Here is a 25665-nt window from a genome sequence, read left to right on the forward strand (position 1 = left end):
AAATCACAGTCACGCCTGGCAATTTTCAGGGCGTCTTCAGGGCTGGGCAAGGGATCGTCACTCACTGGTTCCGGCTCCGCTACCCTGGGATGACTGGTTGAGGGTTCCTCACTGTTGGCACCGGACAGACACTTCTTTGGGGTACACGACTTCTGCCTTGGGCCCTCTGGATATTCGGTTATACGCGGGACGAATTCTCCATTTTCTCTAGCCTGCAGGGCATCTCGGCCCCCCTTTTTCTCCACAGGATCTGCGGACGTGTCTGTTACTTCCACGGTAAGTGAAGAACCGCTTTTCTTTTTCTTCCTTTATGATTTGGATGACACCATCCCTTCAGGGATACTGGGGTCTCCATCTTCATTTGAAGTTTTAGCAGCGTCACTGGATCCACCCGGCTTTTTTTGCAACTGTAATAGCTGACGGAAATATTCGGTGATCCCCTGCTCCCGCTCTGTCTCCTGCTGATCATATTCGTCATCAATGGGAGCTGTCTTTTCTGTTCGTGCCGAGTTCAGGCACCCCCACCATTCTTGGGGTGTTTTGTGGGTGTGACTCGGTTCGGGTTCCCCGTAAGAGATGTCTTCCTCTTTATTGGACTGAAAGGGCCACTCTTCAGTGCGGTAGGGTTCATTACAGGAACGCTGCATCTGGTTCTCCATTTTTAGGCTATCAGGTGTCATTTCCTTCCTGACCTCAGGAGGCACTATTGCAGCTGTTGCCACTGTATTTGCTAGAACCCCCAATTGTGATAGTCCTACAGATGGGCATATTTTGCTTGTAGAGGTCGTAGCTCTCATAGGCATCTCTGTAGACTTTTCGTTCTTGGGTAATTTTTTTTTTTTTTCAATATCAGCAGTACTGTGCATGCATTTTCTTTTATCAGGTATACAAGATTGTGCAGTTGCTAGGTAAAAAAGTATATTTGCTATACACCATTTATTTGCTAGGTGCTATCCCTCCGCTTCAGCAACAGAATTTGGTTTTCTGCCTGAGTTCAGTAATTTTCAGTCTCATCTTTGGGTATTATGGCATTCACACTCCACACTTCGGGTGTCTGTTTTACTCCCAAGATAATAGGCATACTTTTTTTACTTGCAGAAAAAAAAACATTCTTTGCAGTGGACTCAACACTCAGCAATTGGCTTTGAAAAACCTTTTTCTTTATAGGGCAATTTTACACTCAGCATTTGTTTGCTAAACATTCCCTTGCTTCAGCACAGTCTTGTATCAATTTTCACACTTTTCTGCATACTGTATACTCCATTCACAGCTGGTAGCCCTATGCGGTGTGGCAACCTTTATTTGCAAAATCAGTACCACTCGTGGGTCACCATCTGTATTCACTGCTTCAGCGAAACTTTTGAAAACAACAAACACCTATCCCTTTTAGGGGCTGACTCACTTCTTGAACCCTGACTATGGCTGGAAGGCAAAACCCCTATTTCAATGACCATATTACGCTTTGTGATAGGCAAATAAAGTTTTAGCTGCTTCATCAGTCTCTCTCCTCTTGGGATTGGGGTAAAGAGTCCATCTGTGTTTTTGTAAGTTTCAATGCAGTGTAAGTTTCAGTGCAGTGGTGTGTCCCTTTAATTCTGATCTCTGCTGCATGAGGTTTTTTTTTTTTTTCTCAGACTTGTTTGTAGGCAAAAAGCATAACAATAAATTTCACGTAAAACTCTCCGGTCCTTTTTAACTACAAAGACACCTCTTGTCCCACCTCGGACACCATATGTAGACGGATGTTCACAGAGGTACACACTTGGAGTCGTTTATAATGTGAAATTATAATAAGGCTTTATTGTGCCTGTTCCTTTTCATCAGGAAATTATCCAAACACGGGGGGGGGGGGGAACAAAGCTTCCATTCACTTGGGAGTATTTCTAGTGAAATCCTATGCAATTAGTTCACATCTCCATTAGTTAAGCATGCCTCCCAACCCCAAACACATAGCATGAAAATAAGCATATATAAGCAGTCTCTTAAGAATAAAAGTCTTATCTGTTTCTTGGAGGGAAAATCTTCTCACTTCCTGGTTCAGCTTCAGGTGTAGTAGTTTTCCCTGTGTCTTGAATTCAGCTGTGCTGTGCAGCGCTCAAGACCAGTCAGCTCCAGAGATCTGGGTTTCTTTTGGTCAGTCACTCCTGGGACTCAAGAACCTCTGCTCTGTCTCTCCAAAGGTCAGCTCTCAGTCAGAGCTAGGGAGAAGTTACTTCCTGTCTCAAAGGCAGGCTTTTTCTACTACCTGTAATCAGGCAGGTGGTGTTAGTTAATTTGCTACCAGCAGTTAACCACCACAGTGCTGGATTAGAGGCACCTTTGTGAACAGGGATAAGTCCCCTGTTACAGTCTTTATTTATATAGCGCCATAAATGTACATAGCGCTTCACAGTAGTAATACATATCATATAAATAACAAATAAAATAAATAACAGATCATGGGAATAAGTGCTTCAGATATACTGTAAAAGTAACATTAAGGAAGGAGTCCCTGCTCCGAGGAGCTTACAATCTAATTGGTAGGTAGGGAGAATTTACAGAGACAGTAGGAGGGAATACTAGTAAGTGCGTCTGCAGGGGGCCAAGCTTTATGTGTCATGTGTCCATGATTATCCAGTGCTATTCATATGCTTCTTTAAGCAGATGTGTCTTAAGGTGAGCTTAAAGAAGCTCAAAGAAGCGAGGGGGCTAGTCGGGTATTGAGGGGAAGGGCATTCCAGAGATGTGGGGCAGAAAGTGAGAAAGGTTTAAGGCGGGAGAGAGCTTTAGATACAAAGGGGGTAGAAAGAAGACATCCTTGAGAAGAACGCAAGAGTCGGGATGGTGCATAGCGAGAAATTAGGGCTGAGATGTAAGGAGGGGCAGAAGAATGTAAAGCTTTAAAAGTGAGCAGGAGAATTGAGTGTGAGATACGTGATTTAATCGGAAGCCAGGAGAGGGATTTCAGGAGGGGAGATGCGGAGACAGATTTAGGAAAGAGTAGTGTGATTCTAGCAGCAGCGTTTAGGATAGATTGTAGGGGAGACAGGTGAGAGGTAGGAAGGCCGGACAGCAGGAGGTTGCAGTAATCGAGACGTGAGAGAATGAGGGCCTGAGTCAGAGTTTTAGCAGTTGAGTAACAGAGGAAAGGGCGTATCTTTGTGATATTGCGGATGAAAAAGCGACAAGTTTTAGAAACGTTTTGAATATGAGAGGAAAATGAGAGAGAGGAATCAAGTGTAACCCCTAGGCAACGTGCGTGGGCTACTGGGTGAATGATCGTATTTCCAATAGCAATGTGAACGGAGGTAGTAGGGCCAGGTTTGGAAGGAAGTATAAGGAGCTCTGTTTTTGCCATGTTAAGTTTCAGTCGGCGGATGGCCATCCAATATGATATTCCAGAGAGGCATTCAGAAACTTTGGTCTGTATAGCAGGTGTAAGGTCAGGGGTTGAAAGGTAAATTTGTGTGTCGTCAGCATATAGGTGATATTTAAACCCAAAAGATGTGATTAGGTCACCTAGAGAGAGTGTGTAGAGAGAAAAGAGAAGGGGTCCCAGGACAGAGCCATGGGGTACCCCCACAGAGAGATCAATAGAGGAGGAGGAGGTGTTTGCAAAAGAGATTCTGAAGGTACGATGGGAGATGTAAGAGGAGATGCAGGATAAAGCTTTGTTCCGAATACCAAGAGTATGGAGAATGTGAAGGAGAAGAGGGTGGTCCACGGTGTCGAATGCTGCAGAGAGGTTGAGTAATATGAGCAGAGTGTAATGACCTCTGTCTTTGGCAGCGTGGAGGTCGTCAGTTATTTTAGTGAGGGCTGTTTCAGTAGAGTGAGCAGTGCGGAAGCCAGATTGTAGAGGGTCTAGGACAGAATAGGTGTTGAGAAAGGGTAGCAATCAAGAGAATACAAGACGTTCAAGGAGTTTGGAGGCAAAAGGCAGGAGGGAGACAGGTCGATAGTTAGAAGGACAGGTAGGGTCAAGCTTGCTGTTTTTGAGTAATGGTATAACGGTTGCATGCTTGACGGATGATGGAAAGGTACCAGAGAAGAGGGAAGAGTTAAAGATCTGTGTGAGCATAGGGATTATAGAAGGAGCAAGAGGTTTTAGGAGATGGGAGGGAATGGGATCAAGAGGGCAAGTGGTAGAGGGAGAAGAGGAGATCAGCAGTGACACATCCTACTCCGAGATAGCGGAAAAAGAGTCAAGAAAGACAAGAGGAGAGTTGGGAAGCATTGTGGGATGGGAGGAGGCAACAGATGGGATGTTCTGCCGTATGGACTCCACCTTTTCCTTAAAAAATTCAGCAAAGTCCTGAGGTGAGATGGAGGAAGAAGAGGAGGCAGCTCAGGGTGGTCTGAGTAGAGAGTCAAAGACAGAAAAGAGACGGCATGGGTTAGACTTGTGTGTGTTGATTAGTGATGAAAAGTAGGTTTGTTTAGCCTGAGAGAGGGCAGAGTTGAAACAGGATAGCATAAATTTGTAGTGAATGAAGTCTGCGAGCGTATGAAATTTCCTCCAGAGGCGTTCAGAGGAACGAGTGGAGGAATGCAGCATGCATGTGTGGGAGTTTAGCCAGGGTCTGGGGTTAGAAGGGCGAGGACGGCAGAGAGAAAGCGGGGCATGAAGATCAAGAGAGGAAGATAAGGCAGAGTTGTAGTTCCTGACCAGGTTGTCAGGGTCTGAAGCAGAACTGAGAGAGGAGAGGGAGGAGCGTAAAGTGGAATCAAGAGCTGGTAGGTTAATAGAGCACAGGTTTCTGCAAAAACGAGGGCGAGATGGAGATGGAGATGGAGAGAAGCGAGAGAGAGAAAATGAGATGAGGTGATGGTCAGAGAGAGGAAAAGGGGAAATGAGAAGTCAGAGAGAGAGAAGTTTTTAGTGAAAACCAGGTCTAGGTAGTGTCCATCCTTGTAGGTGCTGGCTTCAGTCCACTGTTGAAGGCCAAAAGAAGAGGTTAGAGAAAGAAAGCGGGAAGCCCAAGGGAGAGAGGGGTTATCAATGTGGCAATTGAAGTCCCCAAGGAGAAGAACAGGGGAGTCTGAGGAGAGAAAGAAAGAGAGCCAGGATTCAAAGTGAGAGAGAAAGGCAGAAGGGGGATGAGTAGAGGAAGGTGGGCGATAGATGACCGCCACATGGACCGGGAGAGGAGAGAAGATCTGGACTGTGTGAACCTCAAAGGAGGGAAAAGCAAGAGAGGGGGGAATAGAAACTGTTTGGTAGCGGCAGAGAGAGGAGAGCAGGAGCCCCACGCCTCCACCCCTGCCACCAGGGCGCGGAGTATGGGAGAAGGAAAGGCCACCATAGGAGAGGGCAGCTTCCAGAGCAGAGTCAGTCTCAGTGACCCAGGTCTCAGTTATGGCAAATAGGAGCAGGGAGTGAGAGAGAAAGAAGTCATGCACAGAGAGGAACTTTTTAGAAAGGGAGCGAGCATTCCAAAGGGCACAGGAGAAAGGGAGAGAGAAGGGAGGGTGGCAGGGGATGGGTATGAGGTTGGAGGGGTTAACACCAGAAGGAGTAGAAGTTGCATGTGGAAGGCGAGGACGAGAGCAAGTAGAAATAAAACAGGAACCAGGATTGGGAGAGATATCCCCAGAAGCAAGGAGGAGAAGCATGGACAGAAAGAGAATGTGTGAGGATGATTTGTAGGGGTGTGTTTTAGTGCAGGGTGTATAGCTGTGTGGTGACAGAGGGCGCAGGTAAGAGAGGAGTTCCTGTGATCTGAGAAGTGGGGAAGAAAGGAGAGATGGATATATATGAATAGAGTTAGAGACATGATGAGGCTGGTGGAAGGAAGTGCATCATTTGAAAATAAGTGAGGTTACAGCAAATATAAAAAGTAAAGGCTGCATCACAGCAATAGTAATGTGTTGAGATGTGCAGTCTGGGATGATATCCTCCTTTCCAGCGTAGATCAAATGCAGGAATCAGAAGCAGTAGATTGTGTCAACTTTTTCCACTTCTTTTTGAACTTCCTTTTTTAAAGTTCCATACTACTTTAAAGATTTCTACTTAAAAGCATTTCTGCTTAAGAGCAAAGGCTGCATCACAGGAGGCCTGAGCCTCCGCTTGCTGGGAATCTGGGGTGCTTCTCTGGAACGTTTCTTCAATCAGCGCCTCCATCTATGTGAGATTCTAGGAGTATAGAATGGCCCTCACATAGGAACATCCATAAAGTAACCAGCCCACACCAAAGGTTATGGCTAAAAGGTTTTACTATAGGAATCAGTAACATAACACACAGTATCATAATATAGAGTATCAACAGCTCTATGCATAACAAACATACATTGGGTGCAAGGGCACCAAAATCCCCTTGTATAGGCCCTTGGCCTCTCCACCCAATAGTAACCCAACCATACAGTGCCCACAATAATTGGGTGCTCAGCAAAAGCGTCCCAGTGTCCTGGACCCCCACCCAGATGTGTGGCAGCGCTGCTCACGTGTGTATAGTTGGTGCACCTATAGATACCTGCCCGGGCACACGTCCGTGCCCGGGTGTTAAGCTCTTCAAAAAGGGTCTGACACAGGAATCTGCCCCTGCTTGAGGTGTCTTCCTCGTGGAGCGTCGCACCCACAGAATGTCTCTTGCAGTAGAGCCAGTCTGAGCCCAGACGCAGGCCGCAATCACCGCGTGCAACTGGCACCGGTGATATCACATAACACTGAACTGTAGAAAGCACAACCCTTGCACTGAAAGGAGCCTTTCCTGAAACTGCCAAACTAACTGATGTGGCTGCACTGCAAGCCACACTGTCTCTTCTTGGCAGAGCACACAGCACTGCAGCTGTGTCACTGACAAGACTCAGACTCAGATAAGGGCAGGGTCCCTACCTAAGGGGCCTTCCCCATGAACTTACCCACTAACCTAGTGGGGAGTGGGGCCTACCTGGGCTTGGGGGTGTCTGTGGCCTAGTACAGCAAAGCACTGCTCTCTGTACACTACCTTCCCCAATCGCTTCCTGGATCCAACTGACTAGCGTGGTCTCTGTGCAACATTGTATCCTTCTACAACAGGAGACGCTGCAAACTCTATTTGCTGTCTGGCTGCACGTGATGTCGGTGAAAGGCCAGTCACCAGAGGCTGCTGGGAATTGTAGTCCACTCAGGACCTCTTCAGCATTGGGGCCGTGTGCGCTATCTTTACTGCGCCTGTGTGAAGCTGTAATGGCCGCCGCTATGCTTAACTGTGCCTGCGCAACTTCCAAAAGCTCCTGCACATTTGTAATGGCCACCGCTACCCTTGCCAACCTCAACATGGCCGCCGCGACTGCTCTGCTTCCGCACAAGCTTCCGCACATGCGCGAACACATTAAACATGGCGGCGTCCTGCCGCAACAGCCACTGGGAGCCCCCGGGAACGCGCTCACCCCCGCCGCAGCACACACGCAAGGGGGAAAGAAACCTGCAGACAGGGGGACCGGAGGGACCCAGGCTATAATCTCCCCCTGGTGGAAATACCAATGTCCCCGCTTGGAGGACAGCGTCACACAGCACAATAAAGTTATATAATGAAAATGTAGTGCATAGTATATACAACTTATCACAGGTGCTTTAACATCAGTGGTACATGGCATATCACACACAGTAATACTCGAGGCCAGCTGAGTGTTAGCTGTTTGCTGAGACCAATTGTGGGGTGTCCCTAACTGATAATGTGGGGGTACCTCATTTTGACTTGTGTGTGCCTCCGCCTGGGTAGTCTCCGCTACCGACACTGGAGTCTCTGTAGACTCTTTGAGATTATAGTCATGTGCAACAGTCACTTATTCCAAGCTACTTCCTCCCCCTGGTGGAAGGAATAGCACAGTGTCTCTTGGCCAGACCTTTACCCGGCCATCCGCGGCATGTATGCGGTAGGCGAGAAGGTCTTGACCTTTTCTGCGGTCCACCACATGGCGGACAGAGCGCTCCATGTTGCGCTTAGAGGAGGCAAATTTCAATGGGGCATTAACAACACAGTCCTTGTCCCGAAGCACTTCGGAGGCTTCCACTGGGAAGCGAGCGATTAGCAAAGTCTCTGTACTCAAAGTCTTTGTTACATCCTGCAGGGGGTAAAGGTTTAATACCTTACCACTGGATTGATTCACGGTGGTCAGCAGGTTATCAGGAATGCTGACTGTTACCACCTCGGCTGTCTTGGGACCTGTCCCCTGCACCCCGGCACAGTCACTCACTTTCTGGAAACTCGGGAGCATTGGATCCCAGTCCTGGGGCCATTTGGGATGGAGCGCACGGGCTCACACTTAGTTCAGTTATGGTGTCACACGGGACCACCGTCAGGTCATAAGCAGTCTCACCTCGGGCGCACGGATGTCCAGCGACGTTCTGCTGCTCAGCATGAGCTTTAGTTGGGGCCTTTTCCACGGCCGCCTCCATCGGAGCCTGTGGGGAGTAAGGAGGTTCCTCACCACTCCGCTGGCTTGAGATGGGTTCCTCTTCCTCCGGTCCCATCTCCGGATGTCCCTCCGACACACTGGGAGTCACCACGGCCGTGGGACTCTTCCGCGGCTCCGGCCGCACCAGCGCTTGCTACCGAGGGATGTCGATGTTCAGTGGGCCCAAGTCACAGGTAAGCCGCTCTGCCTCTGCCGCACCGCTGTAGTGGCTCGCCGGTAGGCTCATCACCACTGATGGTTGGCTGCTGTCATCAGTAGAGAAGAATGGGGGTAGGGACACCTCCGCAGGGGAAAAGCGTTGGGGTGCCTCGCATTCACTGGCGGCAATTGGCATGAAGTGGTCCTGCTCTGGCGGTACCAGTGGTAGCGATCCCCATTCTCCCTGGGCAGTCACTTTACCCTTCGTTGATTCCGTTATCTGGGGTTCCGTCATCTGGGGTTCTGGTTTTGGAACCAAGTCTGGAACCGGATCCGGAGCCGTCTCTGTCATCGGGGCTTGGTACTCCTCAAGCGTAGGCAGAAAAGGGCTAGACACAAGATGGTTTGCTCCATTCACAAAGAAAATAGCTCCCCAAACAAGTTCTTTTCCCAGGAATACACAATCAGGGCCCAAACACCTCAAGCTGGTGATCCCGTCAGTGGATACTTCCAGGAACCCTTTAGGCAATGAGTAATAGGCAAAGTCCATATCGCCTGTCCTCACTTTATGCAGACACGGGCACAAAATAAATGGTTGACTTACTTTCCTCGCTCGCCATGCCCCTGGTATCTGAGGTTGTGGTTTACTGCATCCTGTATCTTTCTTATGGGGAACAGAAGTTGCTACTGGCAGTTCACTGTGCTCACTCCCCCTCGTGGAATTTAGAGGAGGGGCGGCACACTCTTTCAAGGGGTGTTTCTGGCTCTGCGCTGAGTCACTCACATCGCAGGGGAGGGGCTCTGATTTTCATGCCAAACCCGGACAGATTGTTGCAACACTTTTCTGTGCAGGCTGGCAGTCAGCAGCACGTGCGCTCTCCTGATTTAGTGGGAGATGCCATTTTAGGTGTGTTTCACTGTCGGCATTCTCTGATGAGGAAGCCTCCATTTTGTGCACAGTCCCATTAACTACACTGCAGCTTTCTGCATATACAAGGGGATAGCCTTCTGGTGGGGCACCTGGGGCTGATAAAGTCCAAGGGCCCTTTTCCCTGCATAATTCCTGACCCGCCGCTATCCATAGGCTACTCCACTGGGCAGTGATGTCAAACCTTTGCTCCATCTGCTTCCACCCTTGGTTTAGGCCCAGGAGTTTCTTTAGGGCCTCCCAAATTTCAATCCCGTCCACATGACTGGGAACTTTCCCTACTACAACCACGTGACTAGGCAGTGCTTTGCACCATCAGGCCCAAGAATGGACCTCATGGATGGAGGGTATGAACATGATGGACAATTTGACACAAAAATAAAATAGGGCACCCCGCCTCCAAATGTAACGGGTATTCCCTGTGAATACAGACGCTACTACTGCTGTGTATACCTGTATGGCTCTCAGGAGCCTAAGCCTCCGCTCAGGGAGCCTGGGGTGCTTCTCTGGAACGTTTCTTCAATCAGCACCTCCATCTATGTGAGATTCTAGGAGTGTAGAATGGCCCTCACATAGGAACATCCATAAAGTAACCAGCCCACACCAAAGGTTATGGCTAAAAGGTTTTACTATAGGAATCAGTAACATAACACACAGTATCATAATATAGAGTATCAACAGCTCTATGCATAACAAACATACATTGGGTGCAAGGGCACCAATATCCCCTTGTATAGGCCCTTGGCCTCTCTACCCAATAGTAACCAAACCATACAGTGCCCACAATAATTGGGTGCTCAGCACCAGCGTCCCAGTGTCCTGGACCCCCACCCAGATGTGTGGCAGCACTGCTCACGTGTGTATAGTTGGTGCACCTATAGATACCTGCCCGGGCACAAGTCCGTGCCCGGGTGTAAAGCTCTTCAAAAAGGGTCTGACGCAGGAACAGGAATCCACGTCCGCATGAGGTGTCTCCCTCGTGGAGCGTCGCACCCACAGAATGTCTCTTGCAGTAGAGCCTGACTGAGCCCAGACGCAGGTCGCAATCACCGCGTGCAACTGGCACCGGTGATATCACATAACACTGAACTGTAGAAAGCACACCCCTTGCACTGAAAGGAGCCTTTCCTGAAACTGCCAAACTAACTGATGTGGCTGCACTGCAAGCCACACTGTCTCTTCTTGTCAGAGCACACAGCACTGCAGCTGTGTCACTGACAAGACTCAGACTCAGATAAGGGCAGGGTCCCTACCTAAGGGGTCTTCCCTATGAACTTACCCACTAACCTAGTGGGGAGTGGGGCCTACCTGGGCCTGGGGGTGTCTGTGGCCTAGTACAGCAAAGCACTGCTCTCTGTACACTAATCGCTTCCCAATCGCTTCCTGGATCCAACTAACTAGCGTGGTCTCTGTGCAACATTGTATCCTTCTGCAACAGGAGAAGCTGCAAACTCTATTTGCTGTCTGGCTGCACGTGATGTGGGTGAAAGGGCAGTCCCCAGAGGCTGCTGGGAATTGTAGTCCACTCAGGACCTCTTCTGCATTGGGACCGCGTGCACTATCTTTACTGCGCCTGTGCGAAGCTGTAATGGCCGCTGCTACGCTTAACTGCGCTTGCGCAACTTCCAAAAGCTCCCTCAAACTGTAATGGCCACCGCTACCCTTGCCAACCTCTGCGCATTGCGCAGCACAGGCGCGAACTTCCACGCCAACCTCAACATGGCCGCCGCGACTGCTCTGCTTCCGCGCAAGCTTCCGCACATGCGCGAACACATTAAACATGGTGGCGTCCTGCCGCAACTGCCCCTGGGAGCCCCCGGGAATTCGCTTGCCCCCGCCGCAGCACACGCAAGGGGGAAAGAAACCTGCAGACAGGGGGACCGGAGGGACCGGAGGGACCGGAGGGACCCTGGCTACATATATATATATATAGAGAGAGAGAGAGCTATACGGTGACATTTCCCTGACACTGCTTCCCAGGGCATTTCAGCCGGTCACATAACCGCAGGCAGTGACCATAGCCCTCGCACTCTCTCACTCTCGGAGCCCCTCACCCCCCCTCCCGGAGAAGGGGAAGCCTGCGAAACGGGCACCAGAGGAAGGGGGGCTATGCACGGCTGCACAGACTTCCCTCCCTTAGCTCCAGACAGCTCCCCTCGTCATTGGCTCACTGCGAGGCCACGTGACGCGTCGCCGCTTGGGATCACGATCCTCGTGTATCCCCTGCTGGCTGATGTGTCACAGTGCGCAGCGAGCCTTGCAGCGAGGAGGGACTAGGGCTGGCTCGGGAGGAACTCAGGTCTTTCTGAGTGACGCGCACGTGGCCGCGCGCGCCGGCGGATGCAGCGGGACCCAGGCCTTACTGTGGCAGGTTTTAGAGATTGGAACAGCCATTTTCCAGTCATACAAGTTTTCTGCCTAGTATTACTTTTGACTGCTCCCTGTGCTTCTCTGCTCACATTCATACTATTACAAAATTCTATTGTTTCTAACTGCACAACATACAGTTTGCTACTTCTGGCCTCGCTTTCATGAATGGTACACCTGTGAGCATGTGACCTGTATATGTGACTAGGGTTCATACACACAACTATTTAGCTGACCCACTTTTCACCCCCTCAGGGTCCCTCAAATGACTAATATCTCCCCTCAATCTGTCACAAATATCACCTTAATGCTCCCACCACCAAAAATTAATGTCAAGTTGTACTTGCAGGGTTTTTGGTCACTATTTACTAAGAAAAATATGTCATTACCACATAAACATCTATTGTAGCAAAATGTGTCCGAAAATGCAAATACTCTCTTCAAAGCATGCAAAGTTCAATTAATGCCAAAAAGACAATACTTATTACATTTTAGATTTAATATACAAAAACTAGTACAGTGCTTAGTTTCAGAAAATAAGGTTGCAAGAAACATACAGTACAATATATGCAGACGTTTTATGAAATAACATTTTTCAGATTTCTCAAAGGGTCTAGAGTTGAAAAATTAGATTTCCTGTTTCACGGCATTGACACTCCCTTGGTTGAAAATCTATACTCATATTCAAAATTCATGGTTTATTAAAACTTCCTTCATTGGAAACTGGATAAACCCACCTTCTGGGAATGTAGCTCTTAGAATAATGTAATTCATATCAATGTGTCCAGGTGAGTTTGCCACATGCAAAGAGAATATATTTTTTCTACTGTCAGAAAGAGTTGTAACTTCACGCTCCAATCACCCCACTTTCCAAAACAGGCTTTGGCCCCAGATATGAAACAGATTTGCCATTCATAGTCCAAAGAATAGCTGAAATGGAACTGAATTTAGTCCCACAATATTGTATTATATCACAGTCATGTAGTTAGAGTCTTGAAGCAGCTGCGGTATGCAGGTAAATAGAATATGGTAGGGACTGATTACATCCAATGTTTGAGATGTGGGAAATAAGAATAGACAGAGGTGTATTCCGTAAAAAGTTTTTGTCCTACTTGGAACACTTGGTAGGGCGTATGCACAACAGAGGAAAGAGTAAATGACCTCTGAAGCCCCGTTCTGAGTTAGCGTTCCTCTTCCATCTCCTCCGTTATCGCGGTGCAGAGTATGACGGCTCTGGATTTAGCACCGTCTTCCCAAAACTAGGTGTACATGGGTCTTGTATGCTGGTGCCTGCAATGCTGTTGCGCGTCACGCCAATCCGAACTCTGGATACAAAAAAAGCAGCAGGGGATGGGCTTGACCAGTCAAGCCCATCCCTTGCTGCTTTTTTTGGCCCCAGATAATCTCACTTCTAGACAAACACAGAAAACCAGGTCAGATTGCTGACCCCTAATAAAACAATACATGTATTTTTAAGCTGTACTTGTAACTCAAGTTAACTGTTTGTGTGACAGTTTATTAAAATACTGAATATTTTCTGGCTTTATCGTCACACTCCCACACACGTTTTTTACCTCCTACGCGTGATCTCTTTCTGAAGGGAAAGAAATCACATGGAATACTGTGACATCTCGCCTGGGTGGACAGGGCGTGATGGTGTGATTTGTTTCATTGCACCGGGTGGCGGAGAAATCACACAGGGGAAATGTTTTACATTTTTTAAAGGTGGCAGGTTTGTTACTTTCTGACTCACTCTACTGCTAAAACATTTGTTTATGCTTTCATTCTTTTTAATTTTGACTACTAACTATTTTTCCTGTTTCACATGTCTTCCCTTTATTCTAAATCTTTACAGAGCCCATGTCGCGTCTCGGACGCTATAAAGATGGCGGCGACATTGGCCTCCGATGCCCCATACCGGGGTCTGTAACTCCGGAAGCAGGGGGTCCCTGAGCCACAAATCAATGCGGTTCAGCTCAGGGGACCCCCTGCTCCCGCACAATATTATTAAAATACATTAATGCTGCTTCATTACCATAACGGCTATCCGCGAAGGCAATGAAGGGGTTAAGGCATAATAGCATGTTTTTTGGGGACAATTGCCCCCCAATAAACATTGCAATAAACAACATACACCCCCTGTGCCCCCAACAACCCCTATACCCCCATTACATAAATCACATTTTTGTGATGCACAGCAATGATACTAGAGGCCGGCGGTGGCCCTCGGGTGTTCCCCGCAGGCCTGCAGTACCAATTCTGTGCCCCCCAAAAAATACAACAACACAAATACTTTACAATAAATACACCCCCCCTAACACATACAGTATAGTAATGTGCAAAATTACTATTGTCCACATATGGATAATAGTGCATTTGCCCATTTTAAATACATAAAGAACAATAAATACATTAAATACATATTGCACTCACCATTGTCCGGCTGCCACGATGAAGGCCATCCTCATCTTCATCACCGTCCATGCCCCCTCCGATGCTGCAAAACATAAACAAGAATAAAAACAGCCAATGTAATGTCTCCTAACCCCTTAATCACCATAGCGGTTATTAAGCGCTACAGTCATTAAGGGGTTAACCCACCCTCACCCACCACTCGGGAGGCCTACATACCCTCCCCCACTACCCGCCCACCCCGTGAGGCCTAACCACCCTCACCCAATACCCAGCCGGGAGGCCTACCCACATACCCTTGGGGCCAATACCCCCTTCCCCCACCCCCAGTACCCACAATAAAAACAATACACTGCCCCACAATAAACATCATTATATTTATTAAATACATAACCCACCCCCTGTGCCCCCCCCCCATAAATACATGATTTATTATTTTACATACAGGGTTAATACCCCAGGCCCACGGGAGTCCCCGGTGGACCTGACGGGTCACCTCACAGACCTACAGTAGCCCAGCACCATTTTTCAAACAGGGTCTGGAGGCCTGTTGGTGGTCCCCGCCAGGAGCCATGGTCCAACAGGTGGTCTCCGCGGGTCACCGTGGGCCACAATGGGGTCTCCACGGTAGGCCCGCGGATGTCTGGGGGGCCCCGGGTCAGACCCACAGGTGTCTGAGGGGCCTCAAGTGGTTCCCACGGGGGTCTGGGGACACACTGGTGGTCCTTACGGGTCCGCGGTGCCCCCACAGATGTGGGGCCACTGGTTCTTCCCCGCAGGTTTCTCCCGTGGACCCGGCAGCCTGGTACCCGTGAGAAGCCAGAGGATACCGCAGGTGGTCTCCATAGCTCCTCCGCAGACCAAAAGGAACCAACCCTGTATGTAAAAAAAATAAGCATGTCCTATACATTAAATACATAAATCCCCCCCCCCCCCACAACACATTCAGTACAATAATGTGCCAAATAACTATTATCCATATAGGGATAATAGATTATTTGCCCATTATTAAACACATTAGGTAGCATAATAAAATAACTATTTTACTACATTTAAGCAGTACAATTTTTTTCCTCACAATTTTTTTATTTACATTTTTGTAGGGAAGGGGAACAGAAAAGAGAAAAGGGTAATTAGGGAGAGGGGGGTGGGAAGGTTTGGAGAACGGTCACCATCAATCATAAGAACCGTCATTTGTTACAAATATAGTATCCAGTTACAAGCTGCAAGTTACAGTGTACATACATATTACGTGGTCCTGCAGGAAATGAGGCACACCTAGGGGAACGCTTCTATCTATCTAGAAATGTAACAGTTTCATGAAGGGCTCATTGTTTTAGTTCGCAATATGTAGCAATGATACTTTCGCCCTGTATGGATGTTCATATGACCATGGTATCGATAACCGAAGTTGGTATGATATGCCCCATGGGTCCCAAGTGTTTGAAAGCTTGTCCATTTAAAAGCACTACAATTTTGATGCACAAAACATTTCAAAGGTCCTGTTAGTATATAGGTCTTGTCACATTTCTGATATATCGGTAGACATTTTCTTTGACCCATAATTACTTCGTTTTTAAAAATACATTTTATGTACAACGGAGAGGGACTACCATGGGGACATGCGTCACACATACTATACACTAATTTGTTTCTGGAGGGGTGGGAGAGGAAGTGGTGTTTGTGGACTTCATGTGCAAATAAATTGACTGTGGTAAACTTTGACAACGTCCTGATCTGTTGGATGGTGACTGTGATGATATGGTCAATGTGGCGCTCATAATAAAGGTAAAGCCCAGCCATTGCCCTACTGTCTGGATGAATATACAGGGTCGACCTGTATATTCAGCCTATTGTGGCTCGTTTGGTCAACTGTGTTATGTATAAAGTGGTATATAACCATTGTTTGTTCCCTGGGCATGCTAGGCTGGTAATTCACTTACCTAGCCTACACGTCGAGGGATCCAGGTTCAGCAGGTTCCACGAGATTGGAAACAAAGGGGGTGGGTAGTAGGTTTCCCATTGATTTTCTATGTGGCTATCTATGTCCTCGTTGAGGGCATAGGTAACCAGTGACAATCAATGGATAAAATGGCTTGTGTAATTTTATTTAGTATTGTAATTTGTATGGTATTGTATTGGACAGTCCTCCCATAAGGGAGACATTGGTCCGATAAGCAGAGCCATTGTCTACCCAGCAGAGGCGCCTATCTCCTCTGGATAAAGCCGGCACTGAGAACAGGAGGAGGTGGGCGCTGTTCTCATTGGCTGGTTCAGAAATTCCTGTCCCCGTGCCTCAGCTTCCCTGTCACACCCCCTATCCTGATTGGGCAACAGAAACGAGGCCACACCCTGTGATTGGTCCATCGCACAACATCCATGAGGTGATTGGTCGATGTCCAGTTCTCCATGTTTGTCTATGAAGAAGGGAAACCTAGAAATGCTGCAGTCGATTTCAGTACCAGTGTAGTTGCTGACTCTATGTAGCGTGAGGATTAAGTAAACCGGGCTCTTCGAAGTTTTGCCAGAGATACCCGAAGACGAGGCTGCATGCTCTTCTACCAGGGGAGTTTCAAAAGTGCTGCCTGGCGATTTACATCGATACCTGCATACTCCGAACCCCCACAGGAGTGGAAGTTGCACAAGGATAGTCATTGCGCGTGCCCGGCACATAGAACGGCTAAGGTTCCCCCTGTATGGGACAGGTTTGTGAGTATAGCTCTGTTGTGATATAGTTGGTCTGCTGGCTCCAGATGGAATAAATATACTTTTATTTGGTCTCAATGTCCTGTCGGGTGATTGATGCTTTGTAAATGTTCCTGGTCTCTAGGGCAGTGACAGTAATTATTTTCAAGAATTTATGCAAGCTTTTAATCATAATTGGTTTACATTTGAAATTGTTTTATAACATTAGAAATAAGACTGTCGTCTTCTTGGATCTGAAGATACAAAAAAAAACGGAAATCAACAACATCCATATGATTGACATTCATAGGAAAAGCGCAGACACTAATTCCTTATTGCATGCCACACCCAACCACCAAGATCTTTAATTAATGGAATGCCTATTAGGCAATTCCTGAGGATGAAATGCAACTTTTATACAGAGGTTAAATATCAACACCGGGCAGGAAAATAAAGTAATTTGTTTCATTATAGCGACTACAGCAAATGGACCATCAAAATGGTTCTTTAATGGGTTAATCACACAGATCGCCCACTGCTATTGACTCCTAAACAAGCAACATGCAAATTAGATAACTACTTCTCATAACCAGTGGACCAACATCACCAAAACAATTACAATACATTGAGATTTGGCCCGTGGCCAAGACACTGTGCTGAGCGGTCACATTTAGGATCAGCTCCGTACACATAAGGAGTATTCCTACCTTTAAAATAAGAAAAAAGAGCCTACGCAATAATAAAAACCCAAGGGGGATTAACGTGGGTCTCGGAACCCCCTCGTAGATCTAACGGAAGTCATCTAAAAGTGGGGAGAAACTGTTGGCCCAAAGTTGGAAGCCTCCCCTGCTGATCCAGTCCCAGGAGCGACTTAAAATGGCAGCCGAGCCCGCATGACTGATCCAGCCCGAAGGCCATTCACCGGGCTACAAATAGCAGAGAGCGGACTGCTAGGCTGAAAGTAACCGCTCCTTTCGAGGGAGACCAGCGGGGAGCGGTGGACTGATGCGAAGAAGCAAGAAGAAGCCTACCCACCCAAACAAAATGGTCGTTGCCGGCCCCTGAGTAGAAAAGCATGGTGCAACCAAGGAGCAGCGGAGAGAGCCCAGCTGACCTCTGGGACGGTTACCGGTGCCGCTGCTGGAGACGGTGCTGTTGGTCCCCGAGACTGCCGTGGGGACCCGCTGGCACAGACGGCTGGAGGAGAGCCCGTGGAGACGATCTGGAGCAGCAGGGACTGGCGCAGGAGTGAGAGGTGAGGACGGTGGAGCCTCGCGAGAGGTCAAAGAGAGTGGGGACCTCGTCGACTGTTGGTAGAAGAGCAGGGACCAGGGGTGAGCCAGGCAACCTGGACAGGGAGGAGAGCGTCCCAAGAATCCCAGTATTAAGGGTCACTGCTGCCCCATCGATCCCTAGCCCTATAAAAGGCCTCTGCTCAAAGAAACAGACACTTGCCAGCAGGGAGGAGACACCTAAGGAGGTGGAGGGGTGTATTCCCCTAAAATCCCAGAAAGAAAAAACACAGAATGACCAAATAAAAGGGTGTAAATGTGGATCTAGATGAGACATAAGGCCAGGACCCCTCTGGAAATAACAAGCTAAAATAGATAGCAGCTACTCCGAATAGCGCAACCCAAGGCAAAAAAAAAAGGATAACGAAGGCAAAAACTTATGAGAAATAGGCTTTAAGAAAAGCACAACATGCCACCCAAGAAACCACAAACGGCGGAGGTAACATCATTCTTCAGCAAAATTAATATGACTCCAAGACCACCGGATGAAGAAAATAAAGCCCTGCCACACGACCAAGAAGAGGCTGATTCAGACTCCGACCCTGACCAGGGCTCGAGTATTAGAAGTGACCTGAAGGCTTGGGTCAAGGAGATCAGCAAACTTTCCATGAAGAACTACAGAACGCTATATGCGATCTTAGATTGGAAATCTCAGCAGTTGAAGAGAGAACCACAGGGCTGGAGGGAGCTGTGGAGACCACAACAGTGAGGCAGATTGAGGCAGACTCTGACATAACTCAACTGAAGGAGCAGGTATCCAGGCCACAGGAAGCTCAGGAGAAGACCGAGAATAGGCCTAGAAGAAATAATATCAGGGTAATGTTAACCAGATAAAATCAAACCTTACCTGCATAGGCTATTTGAAACGATACTTCCTGAGGCCACAAACGTCAACGACAAACTAGAAATGGATAGACCCCACAGAGTCTTCCGACCAAGAGACTACGAAGGAAGGGGCCACAGACATAATAACAAGACTCCACTATTTCTCGGTTAAAGAAGACATTCTCAACAAATTCAGGACCCTGGATAAGATTAGCTTTGAAGATTCAGAGGTGCAGATCTTCACGGACATTGCCCCAACAACGTTGGCAAAAAGAAGAGAAATTACAGAAATAATGGAACAAAGTGATTAGGTACTGGTGGAGCTTCCCATTCTGCCTGCAGGCCTCGTACAAAGGGAAGCAGGCTGTGTTGAGAAAACCTGAAGAGGGCCCGGACTTCATAGCAGTACTCGGCCTGGAAGCTCCACCGGGACCATTCAAGGACAAGGCGAGAGGCATGGTCCAGAGTCTTGGCAACACCAAAGAAAAATTTGAAGGCCACCAAGCCTTCGAAATCGAACAGTTAAAACACAGAGTTTAGAGCAGAACTAGATCAAAATGAAAGAGGATTGCTCAATCTTTCGAGCAAAATTTTAAAAGCAGAAACTGAAAGACGAGCTACAAGAGAACATTCCACTTGTGTCTTTTGGACAATCTGGACATACTGCCTGAAGTCATGGTTAGACCACTCTTTATGTCTGAACTTTGACATTTGGGGGGCTGTTGCTGGGAGGGGAGGAGGGAGACGTAGTGGTGGAAGGTGAGGTGGACCACGGTGAAATCCTGGTGGCAGTGGGAGCAGCAGAAGACATCCTGGTGGTGGTGGCAGCAGAGGATGACATTCTACAGCCAGTAGGAGCACCAGACGACACCCATCAAAGCCGGTGCGAGCAGAGACACATGTGACCTGATCAGGAGCGTTACTATTGGACACCCAGCTCCTCCCCGGCTGTCCAATAGTACCGCTCCTGCTCCGGTCACATGTTCCTCTGCTCCCAACGACACCGGCTGTGAAGGATGTCTTCTGCTGCTCCCACCAGCTGAACAATTACGTCCCCTGCTTCCACCGCTGGAATGATATCTGCTGCTGCTCCCACCACCACCATGATGATGCAGTGGTCCTCCGCTGAGGTACTCCTCACCCTCTTCCGCAGGGAACAGGGATCTTGACAAAGCGATTGCTGCGCGAAACATGTTGGCCCGTTTAACCTCATTTTTATGATCAAATACATTTGTTATTGCTGGAGTCACCCTCTCTACCTCGTTTTTGTCCTGGTGGTGGGACGCAACATTCTACTTACTTCTTTACTGTACATCTGCCTACAGTATGTAAGATCAATGGGTCCAGTGAATTTGAATGCTACGAGTGTGCTATATATTTAGTAGAAAAAGAAGGGTGGGCCTATGTTGGTCCTTTCTTTCATGCAGTAAAGTAGCAAAGGAGGGAGAAGGAGTAGGTAGTATAATAGCTTTTATAAGACCAACCGCTAATTTATAAGTTGCAAGCTTTCAAGCCACACAGGGTTCCACATCACGTAGGTTGGATTAAAAATATCATACTCCTTACTACTTCTCCCTCCTGCTACTTCACTATATATGCAGTGACTTTTTACTACATATAGAATGATACTATGTGTAACCCCTCTTTATTTCCCTAGATGTATTAATATGTATATAATAGAGTGGGTGCTTTAGTTCACCTCCCTTCTTCCTGATAGAGAATATGCAGCCGGTGACAAACCAGACTGGGGAAAGACAATACAGATGAACACGTATCTTATTAAGAATGGTAGTTTATAAGAAGAGATTACAGAAATCACACAGTACCCCTCACAATTGGTCGACCATTAAAAATACTTATGACAATCGTACAGAGAGAATAGTAATGTACCCTACAGTACAATTGTGCACCAGTGTCTCGTACTCAGTCCCGGTGGTCCGTGTGCTAACTAATGGGCCACTGTTGGTGCAGGCACAGCTTTGGAGCTCATGTAGAGGTGTGTGTGTTAATGGTTGCAAGACTGGTACTTCTCAAAGAATGGCAGTAGCCATGTATGGTGAAAGGATACTGATGAGGTGTAGGAGCAATTCCCTTGCTGCGTTTCAACTTCCACTACTCACAGCTTCGGAACCCCAGCGTCCATAGGTTTCCTTCCATCACGAGATGTATCCTCCTGAATCATATCCGCTATCCTCGGTACATGTTGTTCTGCCAGAATAGGAAGGAAGCTGTATCACTCGTCAGACACCTCAGGATAGGTCCTCTCTCTCCTGACAGATTTCCCCTAGCTTATGTGCTCCTCTTCACCTATATCTCTCATCGCTCATCCATCTGTGATGTCATTCTTCTTGGTATCCTATGATATCAGTCCATTCCTTGGTTCACAGTCATTGGCCGGAGGGCATGTCCATCAATATACTTATGTCTGTTCATAGGAGTGTTACATATGCATTTGTGAATGTAGTAATTATTTGGAGCTGACATGTTGCCTTTATCTTAAGGTGTTTTTTCTTTGCATTTTACTTGAATATATTTACTATCTCTGTCAAAAGAATTATATTTTCGCAATAAATGAATGTGTGTATGTTCATACAGATACAACTTTAGCTCCGCTGGTGTTGCAGTAGGTTAAAAAACGGGTTACTCCAGACCCCTCCAATTTTACAGAGAGGAGACTACTCCAGTTGACACATTACGCTTGTCCCGCTGCAATGTGCCAGTGGGAGTAATAATAATTGCTGCTGTGGCCCCCAATGGTTTTTTTTATGGTGTTCTCGGAAAGTTATTTTGTTTTGTTTTAAAATGGAATGCACCAACACTTTTTGTTTTAGAGACGGCTGTTACTTGCATATCTCAGTGCAGGAATCGTATTTGAGTTTTCTCCGTCTTTCTGTCAGTACAGTATATTTCATTAAAAATTAAATTCCTGGAAGAACTTTCCAAGGTTCTTGTCAGCTAGTCATGATACAATTTCTGCTCAATGTTACGTTAGATGTATAATGCATATTTTTTCCACAGTATGCCATTTACATACCTGTCACACAGATCAAAGCAGAAGAAAGGAGAACGTTAAAATAGGAAGCTAGTTCTCCTGCAGCCAGTGTGAACAGTCACACACGTTCTGGGTTTAGTAACAGTCACATAAGCTTCCAGAGAAGCTATAACATGGACTGTAAGTGAAAACATCTGAACATTCAGAAACCTTGGTCTAAATTCCAGGCATTAATGGCCTGTGAATGCCCAGGAATTTGGACCAGTAACATTAAAATAAAAACTATGTAGAATAGATTTAGTCTATACTAATAATAATTCCCTCCGAACATGACATTATGTTGCTATCAATGCCTGGGCTGCATTGAAAACCTTCAGCTACAGCCGGACATCAACTCCTCCAGCCAGACATAAAATGACTTCAACCACAAACACATTATACTGTAGACTGCAAATCTCCTTATTGTTATTTGTCATGATACATAAAGTATATATACACATACAGTATATATACACATACACACGTGAGTGTGTGTGTGTGTGTATATATATATATATATATATATATATATATATATATATATATATATATATATATATCAAATGAAAAAAAGTAGCACATATATCCCTACATATAGTATATTGTGGGATAGTATGTCTAGAAGTAAGCTGATTGAATAAAATATACCCAAAAGGTGTATCAAAAAATAATCCAAGGGTAAATGTGTATAATAAAATGCTCTAACCGCTAGTCACTAAAACATAAATGGCATATATACAATAATAAATCAATACATATAAAAAAATATTAAAATATATAAAAAATGAAAAAGAATAAGACCAATCGATGAGTGTCCAATTCAGTCCCAAAGTATACTCCACCGAGGTGTCTGCAGCCCGATATGGGATCACTAGTCCCTGTAGAAATCTAAAAAGAGAAAAAAAAAAAACACAGGCGCACACCTAGTGTATTATCATAAAAAACAATGTTTATGGGACATAAAATCAGACAAGTGCCCACTCACAAAAATAGCAAGATTTCGAGCGTGTATGAGAAAAATCTCAATCACCAACTGCGCGGTCCATTCACTGCATCATGAGGTCCCAGCGTTATCCGACGTCGCCTCTCCCCACTCTGCGGAAGTGGGACCTGGTCACCTCTGCAACAGGAAGTGATAGCCCTCCGGATACCAGCAAATCAAAAGTCCATGCTAACACTGGTATACACTGAATCGTTTGGAGCCTCGAAAGCCCATACACAGCCTCTAAGTCCTTAGCACTGTGAGTGTAAGCCATTACACTGATTACCTCTCTCCCCAGTTAGATCACACACCGGGCCGGAGATATATTGTAAATAGGAACGGTTTATTAATATGTTATTAAAATCTGCAGTAACACAACAGGTACTCAGTAGTCTTCTGCCGGATACAGTCTCTCAAATCAGCTATCACTGAAGATGGTCCCTGGACCGCCACTACAGGCCAAGGGCACCCGCAGCTGTCCTAGCTCTTCCCCACCTCCCTAGTGGAGGCAGTGGTATTGGTTCACACTCACTTTTCCCCGTATGGAAGAGCACATGGGAAGGCCCCAATTTCAGGCTCCCAGTCGTGTGATCTGCCTTCCTCAGAGGGAAGGACCAACCTCCAACTTTAGGGCAGTCCTGCCCTTAAGTACAGCCAGAAGGCGGGCACCCCGATGCCCCAGCTAATACAGGATGTACCACCCCCTGCTATCACTCAAGTGCAGTACCAAAGGTGAGGGGAAAACTCCATACCAACTACTGACAAACCTGTAAATACCAGGGTTTACAGCAAGGCCCATTGGGTAGAATAGTAGCCAAGGGGTACCTTGCTACATATATATATATATACATGTGTGTGTGCGTGTGTATATATTATATATATATATATATATACACACACACACACGCATATATATACACACACATACAGACGTGTGTGTGTGTGTATATATATATATATGTGTGTGTATATATATGTACGTATATGTGTGTGTATACATACACATATGCACACAAACACACACCTTTGAAGTTTGTGAAATTATGATATAGTAAAAAGAAGGATCACTGGTCTTGTATGTCCGGTTTATCTTGTCCCGTGTTTAGTGTCGTCTCCCGATGCTGTCTCGTGTCTGTCCATTTTCATCGGTAAATTTTGGGTTGATGTATATTCATATGACAATGGTTTGTGACACAATGTATGAGTGATAAAACCCAACAAAAATTGAAGTTGTAAAACAAAACAAGTAAAAAGAAGGATAATCATTTTGTTCTAATACATTCTATTGCTATTCGCAGAACGTTATCTGTCTGAAACAGGCACAACTGTACACATACAGGCAATCCAGTCTTTGCCAAGGAATCTCTCAGTAATAACTATTCAGAATAAATAGATTGTCATAGCTCAAATAAATGTAATTATTTTAAAGTATATAACTACTTAATGTCAAAGCTTTGAAACTTTTCTGTGATGAACATGAGAAAATGTACACCTCTTACACAAGCAGGCTTGTTCAATCATTAAAAAGTAATTTGATGAAATTCCCAGCCACACCCCACAGAAGCATTGCCCACAGTAAGTAGATCAAACGAAAATCTGAAGTGTTTCCTGAATGATTAGGAAAATATTTTCAGCTTCAGGAACACAAACACAAAGAGGAAATATGCATGTCCTTAATGTAGAAGTTCATGTTCAGAGAAAAGTCAATATGCAGAGCATTTAAGGGTCCCCCACTCTGGAGCATGAGACTGAGCCTCACACATTTGTGAGATTTGCTCTTGACACCTCGCCGGCTGTGGAGCAAGGGATACATAACTCCTGAGTTTCTGCCAGGGATCCATGACATTAGCAACCTGGTAATTATGTTTGGATGCGGAGTGTGATGTCAGGGCTAGGGTTATGATGCATGGGGACAGGGTCAGTACTCTGTCTTAGAGTCTCCCAGGATCATGAGATGTATCTCATGCTGCATGAGATAGAGACACAGTCCTAATGCGTGATAATCGCGCAAATCGAGTGAGACTTAACAGGTCTGAACAAGCTGTACTGCACAATAGCACCAATTATTACTACTATATATACTATTAGCTACTACATTCCTGTTCCCCTGACAAAACAATAGTTTTAAATTATCTTTCAAACTTGACTTCATTAGGAAAATGTAATCACCCTTAAATTAAAATGTTCATGTACTTGCTTCTTGTGTAAAAATGAGTACATTTCTATTTCTTCTGGTCTGCATAATTAAACTCTTATAAAATCTAGTAACTTATGATTTTCCCCTGTAGTCCTATATCATTAAGCTATGTATGCCATTGTCATTAACGTAACAAAACACCAAAAAGAAAAAGGGCTGGTTTGTCGCATGTGTGCGCAGGTAATACTTGGTTTAGTTAGGAACTTTGTCTGACTAAACTAACGTAGAATGTTTAGTGTGAAGTGTTAAGAGGTAGAGATGGGCACATTTTTCATGAACATTCAAATTTTCTGCGAAATTGGGAGTTATTTTCAGTCGTGGACATTAGCAGATCAATCTAAAAATGAACATATGCCTTCCTTTGTTCAAATGCTTGCAATACCGTCAGCCACCACTATTTGCACATTCAATTGCAAATGTAAAAAAATC

This window comes from Ascaphus truei, chromosome 4, assembly GCF_040206685.1.
Source record: "Ascaphus truei isolate aAscTru1 chromosome 4, aAscTru1.hap1, whole genome shotgun sequence".
Taxonomy (NCBI): domain Eukaryota; kingdom Metazoa; phylum Chordata; class Amphibia; order Anura; family Ascaphidae; genus Ascaphus; species Ascaphus truei.